Source organism: Neovison vison, chromosome 12, assembly GCF_020171115.1.
Source record: "Neovison vison isolate M4711 chromosome 12, ASM_NN_V1, whole genome shotgun sequence".
Classification (NCBI taxonomy): domain Eukaryota; kingdom Metazoa; phylum Chordata; class Mammalia; order Carnivora; family Mustelidae; genus Neogale; species Neogale vison.
The window spans coordinates 35,061,975-35,075,637 of NC_058102.1; positions in this window are offsets into that span (position 1 = coordinate 35,061,975).

The following is a 13,663-nucleotide window of genomic DNA, read 5'->3' on the forward strand; positions in this document are numbered from 1 at the left end:
GAGGGGGGTTGGGAGAAGGGGGGCAGGGTTATGGACATTGGGGAGGGTATGTGCTTTTGGGTAAATTGGAAGGGGAGGTGAACCATGAGAGACTATGGACTCTGAAAACAATCTGAGGGGTTTGAAGTGGCGGGGGTGGGGAGGTGAGAGGTTGGGGTACCAGGTGGTGGGTATTATAGAGGGCACGGCTTGCATGGAGCACTGGGTGTGGTGAAAAAATAATGGATACTATTTTTCTGAAATAAATAAATTGAAAAAAAAACAAAAAAAACAAACAAAACAAAACAAAACAAACAAACAAACAAACAAAAAAGGAGTACAGCTTCATTTTTAAGTGTAAAAGAAAAAACACAGAGCGAGCGAGGCTGGCATGAGAATGGATGAAATAGATTCTGAATAGCAGTTATACCAAAGTATTTGCCCCCGTAGTTCCAACAGCTTCCCATCCTTAAATGAATCATAAAGGATTATTAATTCAAGATTAAATTTATTTCCAAGCCTAACACATAAATGGATTATAAAGGCTTTGGGTGTTAGAGTAAATTGATGAAGTTTGAAGAAGACGAAACAATCTTAAATAATAAGAACAAATCAATAACAAAAGTAAAAATAAATAACGTATTTTGGTACATATCTGGAAGACTACTATAACAGAATTTACCTGGCTTTAGAATTTACATTTAGGGCTTTACAGAAGTTAAATTAGTGAAAGTCCACAGATAAAAGTTTGGGGAAATGGAGAAATTATATTTCATTCAAACTCAATGGATACATTAAGTTTAGAGATTATAAATAACTCCTTAAATGTAGGGTTTATTAATTTCTTACTGATAGTACAATTTAAAAAATCATAAAATCCAAACAAAATGATTTATATCTTCAAGACTACTATTTAAAATTTTTAATTTAATTTAAAAAAAACTTAAATATAGATGAATGAATTATGTAATAACCTCTTTCAAGAAATATATAAACCAAAAAATTTTGTGAGTACTTATCCATAAGCTCCAGGTATTAGAGCCTAGCATATGTGTTTCATTTAATCCTTACAATCCCATAATTCTGTTTACAGAATTGCCCTCATTTTATGAACAAGGAAACAGTAGCTTAGAATAAATAAATGAGTTGTCTAAGGATATGCAGACAGTAGCTGTTACAGCAGGTGTTAAAATTCAGGAACAAAATTTCAGTGCCTAGGGGCGCCTGGGTGGCTCAGTGGGTTAAGCTGCTGCCTTTGGCTCAGGTCATGATCTCAGGATCCTGGGCTCGAGTCCCGCATCGGGCTCTCTGCTCACCGGGGAGCCTGCTTCCTCCTCTCTCTCTGCCTGCCTCTCTGCCTACTTGTGATCTCTCTCTGTCAAATAAATAAATAAATAACTCTTTAAAAAAAAATTTTTCAGTGCCTAGACTCTCAAACACACTGTTACTCTGCCATCTTAAGAAGCAATTATCTGAGGAGGCTGAGAAGATAGCAGAGCAGGAGGACCTAAGCTCACCTCCTCCCAGGGATATAAGTAGGTAACACTCACATCAGTGTAAAATGACCTGAAACTGGCAGAACGCCATAACTAAAGGTAGAGAACAGGCCACATGCAAGAGATTAATAAAGGAGGAGACACAGTGGGGAGCTGAAGGAACTTAGGCTGTCCTCAGGAGGGAGAGACCCACAGGTGTGGAGAGAGGAGAAAAACAGACCCTCACATTGGGGAATTGAAGCAGTAAGAATGAATCGCTATAACATTTGGCTTTGAAAACAAGAGGGGCCAACTTTTCTGAGCTCTTACAACCAGTGGGACTTAAACTCAGATTTTAAAATTCAGGGGCTCTGCTTTGGGAGAACATAGAGGGCAACAGGAAGCTGAGTTCCTGCTTTAAAAAGACAGCATGAAAAACAGCCCAGGAAGATACAGCATAGAAGCAGCAGTTTAAAAAACACCTGCAGCATATGGGAGGGAGAATTATTTACTACTCTCAGAGTGTATTCTGCAGGGGCAGGCTTTCCTGAGGGACTTCCCTAGGAACAAAGGAGCTGGCAGGCACCATTCTACCCCCCAACCATCACCACCTCCTACCATAAACACATGGTGGCCTGAGGGAACCCGCCTTATGTAGGTATTCTCCACCTAACTTGCTTATACCAAGTCCCACCCTCCTGGGCTTTGGGATTCACCCTTTCCAATCACACCTGCCTCGGTGACAGGGCTGTGGGTCCACATTCCCACAAGGCCTGTGCAAACATTATGAATGTCACATCTCCTGCCATGTACTTTGTGGGGCCTTGGTCCCTGTGGTGGGAGTAGCAGCCCCAGAGACGATCAACCTTGTTAAAAATGTGTGCCCCACCCCAGGCATCCCTGCCCCAGCAGTGTAGGCACATTTCCTCCAATACACTCTTGGTTGGAGCCCATTCATAATGGGGCCAGAAGACTAGTAGTGTGCAACTAGCCTCAACAGAAGCCAGCATGACTTCAAAGTGACTTCTGCGCTGGGGTTAGAAGGAGATAATGACACACAGTGGTCAAACCACTGTCCCAGCAGTAAGAAAGTGCCCTACAATTTGGGGCTATTGCACTTCTGGCAAACATCTACTAGACTCAAGTGAAGCCCAATGTGGTACTAGAGAGATCCATTAACATGATATGGACTAAGTTCTGTTCACAACATGCAAAGAAAGCCACTGTAATTGCAAAGGAAGCCACTGCTGAAGGAAAAAGCAGCTAAAACACAACACCAAGGCACACACAACACACTTAGGATATATCCCTAAAGCACTATGTTGTGGTGCTGCACTATAGAACCTTTTCATCATAAGGCCACTGATTTCAAGAGCAGGATATGTAGCTGACTGTATTAACACAGAAACAGGCACAGAGAGTTTTATAAAATGAGGAGAAGAAGGAATATGTCCCAAAGAAAAACAGGACAAAAATACGGCAAGATACTTAAGTGAAAAAGATACAAGTAATTACCAGATAAAGAATTTAAAGTAATAATCATAAAGATCCTCACTGGACTTGAGAGAAGAGTGAAGGGCATCAGTGAGACCCTTAGCAAAGAGATAAAAAAAGAACCAATCAGAGGTGAAGAACACAATAAATGAAATTAAAAATATACTAAGTGGAATAAATAGAAGACTAGAGGAAGCGGAATGAATCTGTGACCTGGAAGACAACAATGAAAAGTAATCAAGCTAAGCAAGTGAGAGGAAAAAAAAATTGTGCAAAATTAGAATAGACTTAGGGAGCTCAGTAACTCCATCAAGCATAATAATATTTGCATTATAGGCATCCCAGAAAGAGAAGAGAGAGAAGAGGAGGCAAAAAATTTATTTGAAGAAATAATAGCTGAAAACTTCATGAGCCTGGGAAAGGAAATAGATATCCATATCCAGGAGTCACATAGATCTAACAATAAAATCAACCCATGGAGGTACACACCAAGACATATAGTAATTAAAATGATAAAAAATAATGATAAAGAATTTTAAAAGCAGCAAGGGTTGGGGGGAAAGCACTAAGAGAAGACAGTTACATATAAGAAAAAACTTGTAAGGCTGTATCAGTGGATTTTTCAGCAGAAACTTTTCAAACAAAAGGAGAGTACTGTAGTATGTTCAAAGTGCACAATGGAAACAAACAAACAAATAAACAAAAACCCTATAATCAAGAATACTCTATCCAGCAAGGCTAGCATTCAGAATAGAAGGATGAAAAATTTCCCATACAAACAAAATCTAAAGGAGCCCTACAAGAACTGTTAAATGGAGAGTGAGTGGAAAAGAAAGACCAAAATAATAGCAAGAAGTGTAGAGAAAGCACAAAAACAGTAAAAATAAGTATATCTGTAAAAATCAGTCTAAGGACTCATAAAATAAAAGGACACAAAGTGTGGCGCCATCTAACTAAAATAAGGGGATGAGTAAAAACAGGTTCAAACTTAAGTGAACATCAACTTAACATATACTGCTATAAGCAGAAGATGTTCTATACAAACCTAATGGTAACCACAAATCAAAAAACAGTACATACGCAAAGAATAAAAAGAAAGCAATCCACGCATTACTAAGGAAAGCCAGCAAACTGTAAGAGAAGAAAGACAGGAAAGGATCAAAGAAGATCTGTAAAAACAACCACAAAACAAGTAATAATATGACAATAAATAGACAACTATTAATAATTACTTTCACTTTAAATGGACAAAAGACTTCAATTAAAAGACATATTGGGTGAGAGAGTAGATTAAAAAAAAAAAAAAAAAGGACATACATCTATATGCTGCCCACAAGAGACTCATGACTGACCGAAAGATATGTACAGAATGAAAGTGAGAGTATGGAGAAACATTTATCATGGAAACGATGTCAAAAGAAAGCTAGGGTGAGGTACCCGGTAGCTCAACCAATCTGAGCCTTTGGCTCAGATCATGATCCCAGGATCCTGGGATCGAGCACCGCATTAGGCTGCCTACTCTGCAGGGAGTCTGCTTCTCCTTCTGCTTACTGCTTCCCCTGCTTGTGCTGTCTCTGTCAAATAAATAAAAATCTTAACAAAAAGAAAAAAGTCAAGACACCAATGCTTATATCAGACAAAACAGCCTTTAAAACAAAGACAATAAAAAGAGACAAAGAGGATCACTATATAGTAATAAAGGGGACAATCCAACAAGAATACTTAACAAGTGTAAATATTTATGTATGTAACATGGGAGCACCCAAATACATAAAACAGTTAATAGCAAACAAAAGAACTTATTAATAGTAAGACAATAATAGTAAGGGACTTTAACATCCCACTTACATCAATGGACAGATCATCCAAACAGAAAATCAACAGTCAGTGGCTTTGAATGACACACTGGACCAGATGGATTTGACAGATATATTCAGAACATCACATCCTAAAACAGAAAAATGCATATTCTTTTCAAATGCACATGGATCATTCTCTAGAATTGATCACATAATAGGCCACAAAATAATTCTCTACAAATTCAAAAAGACTGAAGTCATGCCATGCCTCTTTTCTGACTGCAATGCTATGAAACTAGAAATGAACTAGAAACAATTTTGGAAAGAGAACAAATACGTGGAGGTTAAATAACATGCTACTAAACAATAAATGGCTCAACCAAGTCATCAAGAAAAATAAAAAATTGCATGGAGAGAAATAAAAATGATAACAGAATGGTTCAAAAATCTTTGGGATGAAGCAAAAGCAGATCTAAGAGGGAAATTTATAGCAATAGAGGCTTACCTCAAGAAGCAAGTAAAATCTCAAACAACCTACTCTTACATCTAAAAGAATTATAAAAATACAAACAAAGTCAAAAACAAGCAAAGGAAGGAAACAATAAAGATTAGAGCAGAAATAATTGATATAGAAACTAAAAATACAATAGAACAAATCCATGAAATGATGAGCTGACTCTGAAGAGATCAACAAAATTAATAAACCTCTACTCAGACTCATTAAAAGAAGGAGTAAGAGAGACAGAGAGGGAGAGAGAGAGAGAGAAAGAGAGGAGTTGAATAAACAAAATCAGAAATGAAAGGGGAGAAATAAAACTGCACCACAGAAAATCAAAGGGTTAGAATAGGATATTATGAAAACTTCTATGCCAAAAATTGGGCAACCTAGAAGAAATGGATACATTCCTAGAAACATACAATCTACCAAACTGAAGCAGGTACAAATAGAAAAAATTGAACAGATCACCAACAAGGAAATTGAATCAGTAATAAAAATAAAAACCTCCCAAAAAAACAAAACTCCAGGACCAGATGGCTTCGCAGATGAATTCTATCAAATACTTAAAGAAGAGTTAATACTTACTCTTCTCAAATTATTCCAAAAAATAGAAGGGAAGGAAAACTTCCAAATTCTTTCCGAAAGGACTGAATTACCTTAACACCCAAACCAGATAAAGTCACCAAAGAAATGGAGAACTACAGGCCAGTATCTCTGATGAACTTACATCCAAAAATCCTCAATAAGTATCAGCAAACCAAGTCCAATAATATACTGAAAAAATCATTCACAATGATCAAATAGGATTTATTACTGGGATGCAAGGGTGGATCAATATTCACAAATTAAATCAACATGACACACCACACCAATAAGACAAAAGATAAGAACCATATGATCATTTCAGTAGATGCAGAATATTCATTTGACAAAGTACAATATCTATTCATGATTAAGAACCCTCAACAAAATAGGTTTAGAGAAAATATACCTCAACATAAAAAAATGCCATATATGAAAAACCAACAGCTAACACCATACACAATGAGGAAAAACAGAGAGCTTTTCCCTTAAGATCAGGAACAAGACAAGGATATCCACTCTTACCACTTCTATTCAACATAGTACTGGAAGTTCTAGACATAGCAAGTAGATAAGAGAAAGGAATAAAAGACATCCAAATTGGTAAAGAAGTAAAACTTTCACAATTTGCAGATGACAGGATACTATATATAGAAAACTTGAAAGACTCCACCAAAAAAGTACTAGAATTGATAAATGACTTGTCACAGGATATAAAATCAATGTACAAAAATCTGTTGCATTTCTATATACTAATAATGAAGCAACAGAAAGAGAAATTAAGAAAACAAGCCCACTTACAATTACACCCAAAATAAAGTACCTAGGAATAAACCTAACCATCGAGTGAAAGACCTGTACTCTGAACACTGTCAAAGACTGATTCAAGAAGTTGAGGTGACACAAAGAAATGAAAAGACATTCTCTGCTGATGGATTGGAAAAACAAATACTGTTAAAAAAAATCTTTGCTACCCAAAGCAATCTACACACTTAATCCATTCCCCATCAAAATATGACAGTATTTTTCACAAAGAATCCTAAAATTTGTATGGAACCATAAAAGACCTCAAATAGTCAAAGCAATCTTGAAAAAGAAAAACCAAATTGGAGGTATCAAAATTCAAATTAAACTACAAATTAATTCAAATTAAACGACTTCAAATTAAACTACAAAGTTGCAGTAATAAAAATAGCACAGTACTGGCACAAAAGGAGACATACAGAAAACCTAAAAATAAACCCACAACTATATGGTCACTTAATTTTCAACAAAGCAGAAAAGAATATCCAGTGGGGAAAGGGAAAAGGACAGTCTCCTCAACAAACGGTGTTGGGAAAATTGGACAGCTACATGCAAAACCATGAAACTAGACCACTTTTTTACAACATACACAAAAATAAACTGAAAAAAGATCGAAGACCTGAGTGTGAACCCTGAAACTATAAAAATTCCAGAAGAGAGCACAGGCAGCAATTTCTCTGATATTGACCATATCTTTCTAGATATGTCTCCTAAGGCAAGGGAAATAAGAGCAAAAATAAACTATTGGGAGTATATCAAAATAAAAAGCACAAAGAAGGAAACAATCAACAAAACCAAATGGTAACCCATGGAATGGGAAATGATATTTGCAAATGACATATTTGATAAAGGATTGTATCCAAAACATATAAGAACTTATAAAACTGAATGCTCAAAAAGTAATCCAGTTAAAAATGGGCAGAAGACATAAATAATCATTTTTTTCAAAGAAGACATACAGACGGCTAAGAGACACATGAAAAAATGTTCCACATCACTCATTGTCAGGGATATGCAAAGCAAAACTACAGTGAAATATCACTTCATACCTGTCAGAATGGTTAAAATAAAAAACAAAAGAAAAAAAGTGTTGTCAAGGATGTAAATAAAAAGGAACCCCTGTGCACTGTTGGGGGGAATGCAAGTTGGGGCAGCCACTATGGAAAATAGTATGGAGGTTCCTTCAAAAGTTAAAATTAGAACCACTCTAATATCCAGCAACACACGACTGGGCATTTACCCAAAGACTACAAAAACATTAATTAAACACTAATTCAAAGGAATAAATTCAGTTGTATGTTTTGGGTGTGTGTGTGTGTGTGTGTGTGTGTGTGTGTGTAATGAAATATTATTCAGCCATAAGAAAGAATGAAATCTTGCTATTTGCAACAACATGGATGGAGCTAGAGAGTATACTGCTAATCAAAATAAGTCAGTCAGAGAAAGACAAACCACATATGATTTCATTCATATGCGGAATTGAAGAAACAAAACAAATGAACAAAGGAAAAAGAAAAAAGAGACCAAAAAATAGAGACTTCACTATAGAGAACAAACAGATGGTTACTAGATGGGAGGCATGTAGGTAGTGAATTAAGTGAAATGAATTAAGAGTACATGTATAACAATGAATTCTGAGTAATGTATAAAATTGTTTTGAATCATTATACTGTACACTTAAAACTAGAATAACGTTATATGTTAATTATACTGAAATTTTTAAAAAAGTATAATGTAAAAAAGGCAATTATTTATGAAAGCCTCTTTATAAATACCTTTAATGTGAAATCACAATTTTTTGTTATCTTCTAAAGTCATAATTCTAAGCATGTTATAACCTGTAAGTACACATACAAGTAAACTCTACATATACTTGGTGTTCTCTGGGTATTTTCTTTCCCTGTGATTCCAAGATGACTGTCAAACATTGGAAATGATTCATTCTCATTCACATCCAGGAAGAGAATAAATATGTTTCACCCACCACCATCTAACAGATGCCCTAGGAAGGTACTGACTGGCCTCTCTTTACCACATCATTTTGTTTTGGGACATGGCCTCCACTAACCAGCTTAAACTCCAATCACTGCCCATCCAGAATCTCTGTGATAAGGAGGCCCTCGGCCTGTAGCTGTCAGTGTCATCAACAGATGAAGCACTTTGAAAGAAGTGTTTAGTAAGACTGCAATCTAGTCCACCACTGTTGCTGATATTCTAGGGAAAATTGGAAAAATTTGGCTAATCATTTGACTCTTGAACTTAACATCCACCCATAAATATGTTCTTATTTTTTGCTCATTTTGCTCTTTTAGACTACAAACGGGGTCTTCAATTGGTAATAAAAATGTTCAATCTGGAATACTGGCTCAAACGCTGAGCTTTCTTTCTAGCTCAATAGTCTCTCCCAGTGTGGCTTGAACCAGTTTTGGCAACAAACTTGCTATAGGAAAAGGACGTATGTGTTTGGTGTCTTCTCTAAATTTTCTAAATGGAAAGCAATGGCCTTATTTAGACTGGTCACATGTTAAGCTAGGTTTGTATTCTGCAGAGCACATATTTCAAGATCATTCTCTTATAGGATGTTTTCCAGTGATCCTCAGAAGATCCTACTAAGTCCCTCTATCCTGAAACTGTTAATCCTGAGAAGCTTTTATTTTGTTCTAGTACTCATTTTCAGTTCCTTTCTCAGGCTCTAGGAGTTCATATCTAGGTTTTTGCTGGTAGAGTGCCTTCACCTTTCTGAGCAGCCTAAAGAATCCAAGACCATCCCACAGAGTCACTTGGGACTATGAGAAATAGCCTTATATACCTGTACATTATAAATTCTGGGAGTTCAACGCAACTGATCCCAGCAAGGCAGCACTCTAAAGGCTCCAAATTGAAAGTAATTCTCCAGACTATCTCTAGCCTTCTTGAAATTATTTAGCAGGAACAAGATCTTCAGCAGAGTATGTATGTCTTCAATCTACATGGGTCTCCTATTATGTATTCTAAGTAGACTAACAGAAGTCCCACCCTAACTGTCTTTGACGGGCAGCTACTATGCAGTGGAATGGAAAAGGGACTAACAACTCTCCTTTCCTCAAAGAGATCCTACTCACAAAAACCTACTTTATTCACTTCTCTCATCTTTGCAATAATCTCAAAGTGGGCGGTGGGTGGGAAGAGTGTGTTCTAGGATGCTGGAGTCATGCAACAAGTCCCAGGCCATATCCTCAAAAATCTGCACATTTACACATACTATTGCATATCAAAGCTATGGTGCCTAGCTGCAATTCTGACTTTTGGGTCTTGTTACAATTGTGATGTTACAATAGTTACAATTGTGATGGTACAATAGTTTTCCAATTTATTCGTTTTAAAAATATTTTCATTGTTATATATACCAATGTTTGCTTAAAACTGTATAAAACATTTTAGAATAATCTTCCTAAGATTTTTAGAAAACATTCATTAATAGTAAAAACACTTCATGAAATAAAGACCAGTTGTCATGGGCAAGGCAATATTTCATTAAAAAAGTAGTTCTGTTTACTAATTTAGTATCTACTATTATATTAATATAAAATAAGCTTTATGTTAAATTATCTGGGACATACTAACTATATTAATATATTCATTTACAGCATTAAAATTGTTAACACTTTGATTTACATGTGTATGTAAGAAGAATGGGGCTGATACTCAGCAGGGAGCCTGCTTCCCTCTCTCTCTCTGCCTGCCTCTCTTCCTACTTCTGATCTCTGTCTGTCAAATAAAACAAACAAACAAACAAATAAACAAAAAACCTTTAAAAAAAAAAAGAATGGGCTGATAGTAAAAAAGAATCATAGACTAACACTGATTTAGTTAGTCTTTTCTAACATTGCTAGCACAGAGGGAGGTGCTGAGTAAATGTTTTTCAATTCAATTAGTTAAAATATTATTTTAAAAGTACAACAAATTTCAGATTTTCTTTTTCTTCTTGTCCTTATCTTCTCCTTTCTTAAAAGCAATCAAAATATTCTTCAAGTCTATGGTTCATCATAAGAAGAAAATGATATAATTGATCACAAATATTAGTATAAATATAGTCAACCCAATTTAAATGGACAGCAGTCAATCTCATTCAGAATATAAATTCTGTAAGGATAGACTAATCAAAGGACAGGAAAATTACTGCTTTAAAAATGCTGAATATTCACATGCATTTTAATGACACTTGCATTTAGATGAAGACAATTAAGAAAGAAACTTTTAAACAGGTTGGAACTCAATAAACACTTCTGAAACTTTTTTTAAAATGTAATTTGCTTTACAGCCAAGCTCTTCCCTGGCAGCTTCTCTATCGGTTCTTAGCAGCACATTCACTGTAGTCAATGAGCCAGTTCCAAAGATATTTCAGGAACCTAGTTTGTGCTTAGGGGCAGCATTTTGGTAATTAGAACTTCCATTCTACACAAGTGGAACTTATTAGGGGGAGTACTTTAAGTGACTTAAGCAGGTAGGACTATTTGTACTTATTTTCTGAGCTGCCAATATGTTAATTTAGCATCTGGTTGGGAGGGGCAAGTTTGCTCTGCTCTGCCTCCAAACTTATCTTTGTTTTTTCTTTTTCCATAGAACTTAACTGTTCTTTACCCAAGTATACTGCTAATGCATATACTCCTTGAGACAATATTTGCTTTCACTTTGAAAACCATGGTGCATAGCAATTATGCTAGGCCTTGCACATGGCACTTGTTTAATAAATGTTTGTAGAATTGAATTAGCCTTCTGAATTTTATTGCCCTAAAGAAGTCATGGATATATGCTAACTTTATTACTGTAAACAACAAAAGTAAAGGAAGCAATAAGAATATTAATAGCTAATATAATAGAGCACTTAAGGCAGTTGCAATTTCAAGAACTGTCTGTGCATTAACTAATCCTCATAGCAAGCCTATCAGTAGGTAGATTTGTTTTCTCTTGTTTGCACAATTAGGAATTGAAATGATATGAGATTAAATACAGTAATGGGTAAGTTCAAGATTCAAAATCCAACATTCTAACTTCACATAATTTATGTATTCAAACACACCTTAAATTTTAGAAGCATTTTGCTTATGGCTAGAATGAAATAATTTGGAACAGATCAACATTTACATAGACACTAACTACAAAAACCAAATAAAACAAAGAAATAATTTACTTAAAAGCATCAGAGGCCTGCAGAAACAAGGAAGACCAGACAGGCTAAGATTCTGGAAAAGAGAAAAACCTAAATGGGAAAGCTTATGATGTGCAGTTGTTTTTTCCCCAGAGTATTCTTCTGGGGATGGGCAAGAGGCCGGGACAAGAGCTGTGGCTATGAGTTACAGAAACCAGGGAATTTCCATCAGTTAGGTGTGGCTACATGACCTGAGCCGAAGGTCAGGTCAATATGGCTAAAATTCAAACACCTAACACACGTGGGTGGTCCCCCATGGAGATATTTCACAAATCCTGATACAGATGCAGCAGAATGCAAAAAATCTAAGAAAAATCTCTAAATTGCAGAACAGAATTTTCTACAGTCTTGTGATGGGAAAGGTGTAAGAAGGAACAGACCAACAGAGGAAAAGATTCCAGTTTAACAACAACATGAATAAACAAATAAAACAAAGGCCTTAACGTGAAAACTAAAGAGGCCCACACTTTTTTTTTTTTTTTTTTTTTTTTTTTAAGCCCATACCTTTTTAAAAAAAATGTGATAAATGGAAGTAACAGAGCCTTAAGAAATTGCACCCTCAGCTCAGGCTTTGATTTGATTTAGAGTTCAACTCAAATTCCTCTTTCTGAAAGAGACCTTTCTAGAGGCAGATAATTTCATCTGTGTCCTCTAAAATTTTGCTATAAAAGGCCTCTATAGCATTCAATAAAAATAGTACCATAATTATTTTTAAAAGGACCAAAAATTTAGAAGAGAAATAGTCAATAATAGTCCAAAAATTGGGTTAGATAATAGATTTCTTTAATTTATTAAACAAATTTTTAAACAGAAATATGGGGGGCGCCTGGGTGGCTCAGTGGGTTAAGCCTCTGCCTTCGGCTCAGGTCATGATCTCAGGGTCCTGGGATCGAGCCCCGCATCGGGCTCTCTGTTCAGTGGGGAGCCTGTTTCCTCCTCTCTCTCTGCCTGCTTCTCTGACTACTTGTGATCTCTCCCTCTCTTAAATAAATAAAATCTTAAAAAAAAAAAAAAACAGAAATATGGTTAATATTTTAGAAAATAAAGAAAAATATGAAATATTTAAAAATGAATCAAGTGGGTCTTCTAGAGTTGAAAATAAAATATATGAATTTAGAAAAATAATGGGATTGACAAAAATTTAAGTGGTTCAATAGAAATTACCCAAACTGAGTCCCAGAAGGAAAGAGAATAAGAAATAAAATAGGCTTGTAGAAAACTGTGACAAGGTCAAATATAAGTGTAATTGAAGTATTGGAAAATAAGAGAGGGATAAAATGATATAGAGGAAATATATGAAGAAACAATGGTCATGATTTTGTCCAAACTGATTAAAAAAAAAAACAAAACTCTACAAAGAACTCTACGAACTCAAATCATAATAAACCCAACAGAACAAAATATTCCTGAGCACACAATAACAAAAATGGCTACAAACAGAAATATGCTTGAAGGAGGGAGGAAAAAAGAAAACAAGTTAGTATGAAAATAGCAACAGTGAGATTCTCAGGAAGGCAGGGAGATGATTAGAGAGATGATAGATTAGATAGATGGATAGAAAGATGATAGATAGATAATAGATATATAGGTATACAGCCTGACATAGATTTAGCACCTTTATGAACCATTAAAACATTTAGTTCCTTATAACATCTCCAAGTGAGAGAATTCAAATTGATCCATATAGTCTGGTAAGTAGTCTTATAACAATTTCACATATTCTTTTCCAATGACTTTTAAGTGAATAAAAATAACATGTGGTATGAGTCAATTTCACATTTTTATAGGCATATCTAACTGAATTCCTAGTTGTGCTTTAAATCTATTACCTCACCAAGAACAT